The sequence below is a fragment of the Oryx dammah genome, unplaced genomic scaffold (genome assembly GCF_014754425.2).
Source record: "Oryx dammah isolate SB20612 unplaced genomic scaffold, SCBI_Odam_1.1 HiC_scaffold_3, whole genome shotgun sequence".
Classification (NCBI taxonomy): Eukaryota; Metazoa; Chordata; class Mammalia; order Artiodactyla; family Bovidae; genus Oryx; species Oryx dammah.
The window spans coordinates 67,209,531-67,219,074 of NW_024070187.1; positions in this window are offsets into that span (position 1 = coordinate 67,209,531).

The following is a 9,544-nucleotide window of genomic DNA, read 5'->3' on the forward strand; positions in this document are numbered from 1 at the left end:
ATAATTAGTGAATCTTAAAAATAGTCAGATGGTGATTTCAGCCATGAAATTAAAAGACACGTACTCCTTGGAAGGAAAGTTATGACCAACCTAGATAGCATATTCAAAAGCAGAGACATTACTTTGCCAACAAAGATCTGTCTAGTCAAGGCTATGGTTTTTCCAGTGGTCATGTATGGATGTGAGAGTTGGACTGTGAAGAAAGCTGAGTGCAGAAGAACTGATGCTTTTGAACTGTGGTGCTGGAGAAGACTCTGGAGAGTCCCTTGGACTGCAAGGAGATCCAACCAGCCCATCCTAAAGGAGCCCTGGGTGTTCATTGGAAGGCTGAGGCTGAAACTCCAATACTTTGGCCACCTCATGAGAAGAGTTGACTCATTGGAAAAGACTCTGATGCTGGAAGGGATTGGGGGCAGGAGGAGAAGGCGACGACAGAGGATGAGATGGCTGGATGGCATCACCAACTCGATGCACATGAGTTTGGGTCAACTCTGGGAGTTGGTGATGAACAAGGAGGCCTGGTGTGCTGCAATTCATGGGGTTGCAAAGAATTGGACACAACTGAGCGACTGAACTGAACTGAAAAATAGTCAATGAAAGTAAATACAACTCTAGGTTTTCCACTGGGGTGTTCAGGTAACTACTATTTAACCAGTCAAAACATTTCATTTGAATGGAAAAACAAGCTTTCAGATCAGTGAGGTGTAAGAAATGATTGCAATATTTATGTTAGTTATTAAGGGCATTGTTGTTTAGCTGCGAAGTTGTGTCGAACTCTTTTGCAACCCCATGGACTATAGCCTGCCAGGCTCCTCTGTCCATGGGATTTCCCAAGCAAGAATACTGACATGGGTTGCCATTTCTTTCTCTAGGGGATCTTTCCAACTCAAGGATCAAACCCATGTCTCCTGCTTGGCAGGTGGTTTCTTTATCACTGGGTCACCTGGAAGACTGTATTAAGGGTATTAAATATACAGAAAGAAGGCTTTATATGAATGCAAAGAATTTATGGAAAATATCTAGTCTTATTTTTATTTCTGTTAATTTTGTAACTTTACATTTGATATGAAAAGCATTTCTAATTTCTATATCACATCCTAGCAAAAATTGCAGGAATCCATGGGTTCACTCCTTTGGGCTACATCTGCTACTAACTGAATGGGTTACACTGCTCCACTCAGAACTGATTAAGGCCTTGCTAATGCTCCTTGTTTATGAGCTACTCCAGACTACTTTTCATGAAAACTGAAGCATCAACTCTGTGTTTAATTATTTTGATGAAATAATTCACCAAGTAAGGATTATTTGAAATCCATTTTTCCCTTAAGTTCAGTTCAATATTTGATTGCTGGAATGTAGGGGTAAGGGTTATGTATAAAGCATGCCCTTAGTCTCAGTAAGCTTGGGGTTCCAGATGCTAAAGGACACAGGTTGCATGAAGACTGCTATTCTAGTTCTGGTGATGGAATTGAAAGCAGGGTCTTTCTTTCTAAAGGAATGTATCTTCATGCAGCCACAAAAGGTATGGGTAAAACCACAGTAAGCTTAAAAGCCATCTCCAGCCCTTCTGAGTAGAGCAAAGCTTGTTGTCAGAGAAGGAATAAGGACCTGTTCTGACAGCCTGGAGTCACTGAGTGTTACCCAGTATACCACCCAGGGCACATCCTATTGCTTTTGGGCTACCCTGCAGAGAAAGTCAGCAGACCCTCTGTTTATTGAGGTCAGTGACGTAGTCCTGACCATATCAAGAGAGATCAACTTTCAGGGCCTGGGCTGCACTACCACAGTGGGCCCATTGTCTTGTAAAAATATATGGCAGAAAGTCCCACACTTATATTTCAAACATAATATTGGGGCCTAAATTTAAGCTGCTATTGAGCAATCAAGTTTCATCAGCCAGCTGTTTGTCTCAATACATTTGGAGGATTTTCCAGGCAAGAATACTGGAGTGGGTTGCCATTTCCTTCTCCAGGAGATCTTCCTGACCCAGGGATTGAACCCGGGTCTCCCGCATTGTAGGCAGATGCTTTACCGTCTGAGCCACCAGGGAAGTCCATTTGAAGGACAGTGTTTAATCTTTTGAGAAAGATAAGGAACAAAAAAAGTTTAAGCCTCTTTAAAAAAGGAAAGTATTTTAATTAAAAAGAACTGTAGGTGGTCCTGTGGTTAAGAATCCGCCTGCCAATGCAGGGGACACCGGTTCAATCCCTGGTCTGGAAAGATTCTACATGCCACGGGGCAACTACGCTCACACACCAGCAACTACTGAAGCTCTAGCACCCTAGAGCTCCTGATCCAAAACAAGAGAAATCACTGCAATGAGAAGCCCATGCACCACAACGAAAAGTAGCTGCCACTTGCCGCAACTAGAGAAAGTCCATGCATGGCAAGGAAGACCCAGCACAGTCAAAAATATAATAATAATAATATAACAGTAGTCTTTCTGAAAAAAAAAAAGGGGGACTGTAAATAAGCTCTTGCACCTAAAGGTACATTTGTTTAATTGGGCATTATATGCAAATAATACCTCTTTGTTGAAAAGAGAAGGTGCTGCTGCTACCAATGCATATTGCTAAATAATAGGATTAAGATGGAGAAGGCAATGGCACCCCACTCCAGTACTCTTGCCTGGAAAATCCCATAGATGGAGGAGCCTGGTAGGCTGCAGTCCATGGGGTCACTGAGGGTCAGACATGACTGAGTGACTTAACTTTCACTTTTCACTTTCATGCATTGGAGAAGGAAATGGCAACCCACTCCAGTGTTCTTGCCGGGAGAATCCCAGGGACGGGGGAGCCCGGTGACGGGGGAGCCTGGTGGGCTGCTGCCTATGGGGTCGCACAGAGTTAGACACGACTGAAGTGACTTAGCAGCAGCAGCAGGGTTAAGACAAAGTCTCAGGTAAGAGAGACTGTCTGTACCTTGGTGATAATTCTTTTTGGCTGTGTTTCTCAGCCATCCAGTGTAAAGCCATCAGAACTCTCTTGTTATCAAATTACTTTATGATGAAAGTTTTTTTACCACGTGAAATGTAAACCTCTTTTATTTGTTTGGATGTCAGCAATCATGAAACAGATGAAAAGTCACAAAATGCCAGGTAAGAAATTATAATAGATGAAAATGGTATTTGTTAATGACTGAAAATATAAATAAACTTAAAACAAGTTGTGTTTTCTCCTTTCCTATTAAAAGCTGTTTCTGGTTCTACTAATGCTTTAGAAAGTACATTATAATTTCTGGTATTTGAAACAGTAGCATGGTAAAAATAGGACTTTCAAAAATCTTAAAACCAAAACATAACAGGAAGCTTTGTTTGTTTCAACCACAATAAATCAAAGCAAAAGAATTTGAGTAGCAATCAGTAATGGGATATTTACAAATATAGCTGCCAAACACTGCAATGTTAAACCTTATTAATCATCCAGTAGTCTTATTATCTATGTTAATATTAACATTTTCACTTCAGACTTAATTTTTGTGGAAGGATAAAAAATAAGTAGTTATATCATTTAAGTTATAAATAAATCTGGCTTCCCTGGTGGCTTATACGGTAAAGAATCAGCCTGCAATGCAGGAGACCCAGGTTTGATACCTGGATCAGGAAGATGCCCTGGAAAGGGAAATGGCAAGCCACTCCAGTATTCTTGCCTGGGGAATCTCATGGACAGAGGAGCCTAGCGGGCTATAGAGTCCATAGGGTTGCAAAGAGTCAGACATGATGAGCGACTCACCCCTTCACTTTCATAAATAAATCTGTGACTCAGCAAGTTATGAAAGATAAGTACTTAAAATCAAAGTTTGGAAGATTCTGCGACCCCATGGATTGTAGTCCACCAGGCTTCTCTGTCCATGGAGTTCTCCAGGCAAGAATACTGGAGTGGGTTGCCATACCCTCCTCCAGGGGATCTTCCTAACCCAGGGATCGAACCCAGGTCTCCCACATTGCAGGTGGATTCTTTACCATCTGAACCACCAAGGAGACCCAAGAATCCTGGAGTGGGTAGCATGTCCCTTCTCCAGAGCATCTTCCCAACCCAGGAATCAAACTGGGGTCTCCTGCATTCTGCATTGCAGGCGGATTCTTTATCAGCTGAGCTACCAGCGAAGCCCCAGTAGAAGCTAAAATTGTTAGCAGGTATAGCACAGAGGAAATGTAAAACTAAACCTTGAAAGTGTTCATGTGAGCTCATGTATACAAAGGAGATCTTTTCTAATTCTGCCTCTAAATAGCCCAGCTACAGTTATCCCAACACTACACTCAAGACAGATAATCTATCCTCCATACCTATGCTTAATTTTCATATACTAGTATAGTGTATTTCTCTATGTTCTGGTCAACTACATAATATATCACCCTAAAACTTTGTTCTTGTTCAGTCACTAAGTCATGTCCGACTCTTTGAGACCCCATGAACTTCAGCACACAAGGCTTCTCTGTCCGTCACTATCTCCCTGATTTTCTTCAAACTCACATCCATTGAGTCAGCGATGCCACCCAACCATCTCATCCTCTGTCATTCCCTTCTCCTCTTGTCCTCAATTTTTCCTAGCATCAGGGTCTTTTCCAGTGAGTCAGCTCTTTGCATCAGGTGGCTGAAGTATTGGATCTTCAGCATCAGTCCTTCCAATGAATATTCAGGGTTGATTTCCTTTAGGATTTACTGGTTTGATCTTCTTGCAGTCCAAGGGACTCTCAAGAGTCTTCTCCAACACCACAGTTCAAAAGCATCAATTCTTCGGTGCTCAGCCTTCTTTTATAGTCCAACTCTCACATCCATATGTGACTACTGGAAAAGCCATAGCTTTGACTATTATGGACGTTGTCAGCAAAGTGATGTCTCTGTTTTTTAAAACACTGTCTAGGTTTGGCATAACTATTCTTTCAAAGAACAAGTGTCTTTTAATTTCATGGCTGCAGTCACCATCCGGATTGATTTTGGAGCCCAAGAAAATGAAATCTGACACTGTTTCCACATTTCCCCCATCTCTTTGCTATGAAGTGATAGGACCAGATGCCATGATCTTAGTTTTTGAATGTTGAGTTTTAAGTCAGCTTTTTCATTCTTCTCTTTCACCTTCATCAAGAGGCTCTTTAGCTCCTCTTCACTTTCTGTCATTAAAGTGGTAAAATAACCCTAAAACTTAATGGCTTAAAACAACAATCACCATTATCTCTCATTGTTCTGGAGGTTAACAGGTTTGCTTGAGTTGTTCTTGCTTTGGGTCTTTTTAGGGTTACAGTCAGGTGTGGCTATGGTTGAAGTCATCATCTTTATTGTATATCTTTTTCTGGAGGCGGGGGCGGGGGGTGGCTCTGCCTTACAGCTTGTAGGATCTCTGTTCCTTAACCAGGGATTGAACCCAGCCACGGCAATGAAGTGCTGAATCCTAACCACTAGACTACCAGGGAACTCCCTGAAATCATCCTCCTTAAACGTCTGACATCTGGGATGGGATGTCTGGAACAATGGGGAGCTAGTTGGGTATCTCTCTCTCCACGTGGCTAGCTTGGGCTTCCTTACAGTATGGTGGGCTTAGGGTAACTGAATTTCTTAGGTGGGGGCTGGCATCATCCAGAGTGAGCATTCCAAGGCACCTAGATAGAAGCTGTAACAGTTCTTATGACAATCTTGGAAGCCCTTCAGTCAGTTCAGCTGTCCTCTGGTCATTAAAGCAGGTTCAGGTCAGCTCAGATTCAAGGAGGTGGGAGGATGTCTGCAGGTACAGAGAGAGAAGAAACTGATGGCTTCGCAAAGCATGTTTCCGCCATAGGAATTGGTTCAAGTGTGATCAGAGAATGACGTCAATCTAACCTAAGAGTCAAGCCTGGTCGTATCAGATTTTTCTAGGTGAGGAGCGCCTGAAGAGCAGGAGTAGAACTGAAACCTTCAGCAGAAAGGAAAGCACGCCTGCCGCTCAGTGCTGCCCTGGGGGTGCGATTCCTCGCACTGTGTTTTGTAGACATTGAAAATGAGCACCTGCACCAGGCTCTGTGGGAGCCCAGAGAGGTGGGCCCCAGCTTTGCGTCACTTTTGGCTCCTGTGCCTGGGAAGTTCCTGGCTCCCAGCTGGTTCCGGCTGGATTGTCCCAGCATCCTCCTGGCTCTGCTCTAACTGAACAGTGGCCAGTATTGCCATTCAATGTTTATGTGAATTTTTAATGTCTCCTCTGGTAGCCTCTAGCCATGTCTAGCTGCCTGCATGTGTGGTCCAAGGTGATTGTCAAGGTACCAATGATTGTTTTTCTTAGCACTTTAGTCACAAGGTGGCCTATCTTTTGAGCAGTCTCCCCAACTTTATTTATCCCATAAGCCCCATGACTTTTAATGTATATTTTTGTAAAATATGTGGTTTTTCATTAATGGACATTTCACATTATAGCAGACAAACCAGAACTATTTATTTAAGCAGGTCTCTTTGGAGAGAAGCTGATTCCATTCTTGGGGTAACATTCTAGACGGACTTGGAACATTTATTGCCAGAAAGTAATGATGCTTTAGAAAATCCGGAGAAAGATGGAGAAACTAGCCTAAAGGAGGATTGATTGACCAAATTGCAACAATCTAAGTATCAAAAGCTAAAAACCAAAAATTATGGTTAATTAAAATATATTGAGTCCTGAAAGCCACAGTCAATAATGATATTCAAACAAAAATAAGAATTTTCTTTTCCAGTAACAAGTGTGGGTTGCATCTATTCAAATGAGCCAAGATGCTACCATGTGTAAGTGCACACAGTGCTTCAGGATTGCAGATACATATACACACAAAGGCAGACAAAATGCCTATCAACAAAAGACTGAAAGATTTCGGGCCTGGGTTTGGGATGTCCTTGTTCATTATGGTGACTGAAGTATGCTTGTTATATTGAGTATGTTAAATTATATAGAGTCTGCAGAGCCTTAAAATTCAGTAACACTTTTCACTGCCCATGACACCTAGACTTTTCAGATAGTAGTAGAACATTAACATGGATATTTGAAAAATATAAACTGGCTAGTTTGTGCAGAAACAATGATTAGTCAATCAGTTTTTGCCCTCAATTTCTCATGAATATAAGACTTTCAGGCAACAGAAAGACAGCACTCTTTCCTCCTACTTGCTAGTAAGACCTCCGGTTGTAAGTCTGTGGCCGGCCACTTTTTTTTTTGATGACATAGTAATCTAGTTCTAGTGAAATTCATAGGCAAAAGAACTCCTTCTCCCGCTCTCACTTCCATCTCCCTTGGGTCTGAAAAACATGTAGCCTTGAGTCGAATGGCTTTTGTCTTTCAAATGAACTGGAAATATGACAGTATCTCTTAGCTTATATCTATTTGCTGTTTGGTGGTTCCAGCGGTTATTCCTTTGTTTTTCTCCTTCACCCTGCATGGCCACTGAAAGAGCAAGATGAATCTTTCCTGAGGAGAGAAGGGGAGAGAGGCCTGACGACTTACGTCTTGAACCATTCTAGAGGGGAAGGGGAAATTTTTGTCAACCTGAACCAAAATGACTTTACTAAACCTGAAATAACATCAAAAAGACAAGTAAATGTGGCACTAGTTGCTTTTTTAAGAAAAGTATTTTAATGTTTCATATGTTGTTTGTACAGCCATGTGTCCATGCTGTGTTTAATAGTCTTAGAAACATGTAAGGGTTAATTATGCCAGGGGTTTTTCCAATGTTTTCTTAGATGAAAATACTCCATTATGGAATTGTTAGGCTGATAAAAATTTGAGTTACTCTGCTAAAGAAATTAAAAAATGTTATCTTAATGAAAAGTGAGATGTTTGAAAGGTCATTTGTGTCATGATAGAACTAGAGGCATAATTGGAATAAATGAAACTGGGGTAAAGGGCATCTAAGGAACTTAGGAATTTTCAAGTTTGAGTCAGTTTGGGGGCAGACCCCGAAGGTGAGACATTTTGGAAATCTGGAAGTAGCGGGCCTCAAATCTCACTCACATCAAGCAGTGTTAGCCAAGCTTGTGTGTGTGTGTTAGTAGCTCATTCATGTTTGACTCTTTGTGACCCCATGGGACTGTAGCCTTCCAGGCTCCTCTGTCCAAGCAGGCATAATGAGAAGGGTTTAAAAAAAATTTTTTTTATGAGTGCTTGCTGAGATACAGACCTACTTAACTGCAATACCTGTGATGTTTATGCCACATTACCAGAAGCCTTTTTTTTTTGGAGGTGTGAACAAAAACAAACAGAAATAGTCAAAGCCATATATACTTTTTTTTCTTCAATGCTGCTGAAATAGAAAGTAATTTTTCACTTTATAAAGTAACTGCAAACTCTGAGATGATTTTCAGCTTTATAGACCCTATGCTGGTAATGAACTTCATCCAGCCCACAGAAGAGTCTCCAGCAGATCTCAGTCAAACCATGTGAAGCCTTGTTTTCACCACAGCACACAGCAGTAGAGCAGGGACTGGAGGGAGTAAGGAAGTGGTCCATTCTACTTGGGTGGAATGAGCCGAGAAAGGCTCTTGGGGGAGGTGACCTTAAACAGTGTCTCAAAAACAGCAGAGACATCTTCCAGGCAGGGACTGGACTTAGTGGAAAGGCCAGATGTGCCCCTAAATGTGGGGAGCAGAGTGGGCAAGGGTGACATAGTCTGGTGTGTCTGTAACTGTGGATTTCAGAGTGAGGTACTGCACAGTGAGATAAATACCACATGAAAAGTTGGATGGAAAATGGGGCCAGATCAGTACTAAAGGGTTTGTTTTCACTCATTTAATAAATCCATATATCAAGAACCTATTAAATGCTAGACCTTTAGGAGACAAGACACATTATTGTTGTTCTTATGGAGATGAGTATAGAAGAGGCAGACAGACAGTAAACCAACCATCACACAATAACTATTCAACTTTACTTGCGATAAGCTCTCCTTGTGAAGGACAATGCTTGTTTAATGAGAGAGTTTGCAACAGGAAAATCCAACGGAGTCTAGGGGTCCAGGAAGGCTTCCATGAGGAAGTGTTAAGGCTGAGACTCAGGTAGGGTCTATTGAGCTTAAAGGGGGGCTTTGGTGGTGAGGTTGTTGGGTGGGGTTGGAAAGAACATTGTGGGCAGATGCGATGTGGACAAAGGTCTGGAGACAGGGAGTTACATGGTGCTATTAAAAAAGAAGAAAAAAAAAAAACAAAAACAGAAAAGACTGCATCCACAAAAAATGGGAGCCATGTGACCATACTTGGGTTTTAGGAACCGCTCCCTGGCTGTAGTGTGGGAATGATACAGGCATATAGGGCCAGTGCTGAAGAACCCAGCTAGTGCGCTATCGTCACAGATCTAGTGGGAGTGTCCAAGTGAGAACTGAAGCTGGAGCTGTGTGGACAGAGAGGATAGAACAGACTTGACAGAGACTGAGGGGCTACAAGTGATTGTACTCAATGAAAATAATTAGATGTGGGCAGCAAGGAGAGGAAGACCCCCAGGTTCCCGGATGGAGCAATAGGGCAGATAGTGAAATGGAGGATCAGGCTGGGGGTGGTGGTGGAGAGAATTAGGCGCTGCTACTGCGTTTCACTTTGGACATGCTTAGACTGAACTGCCTATG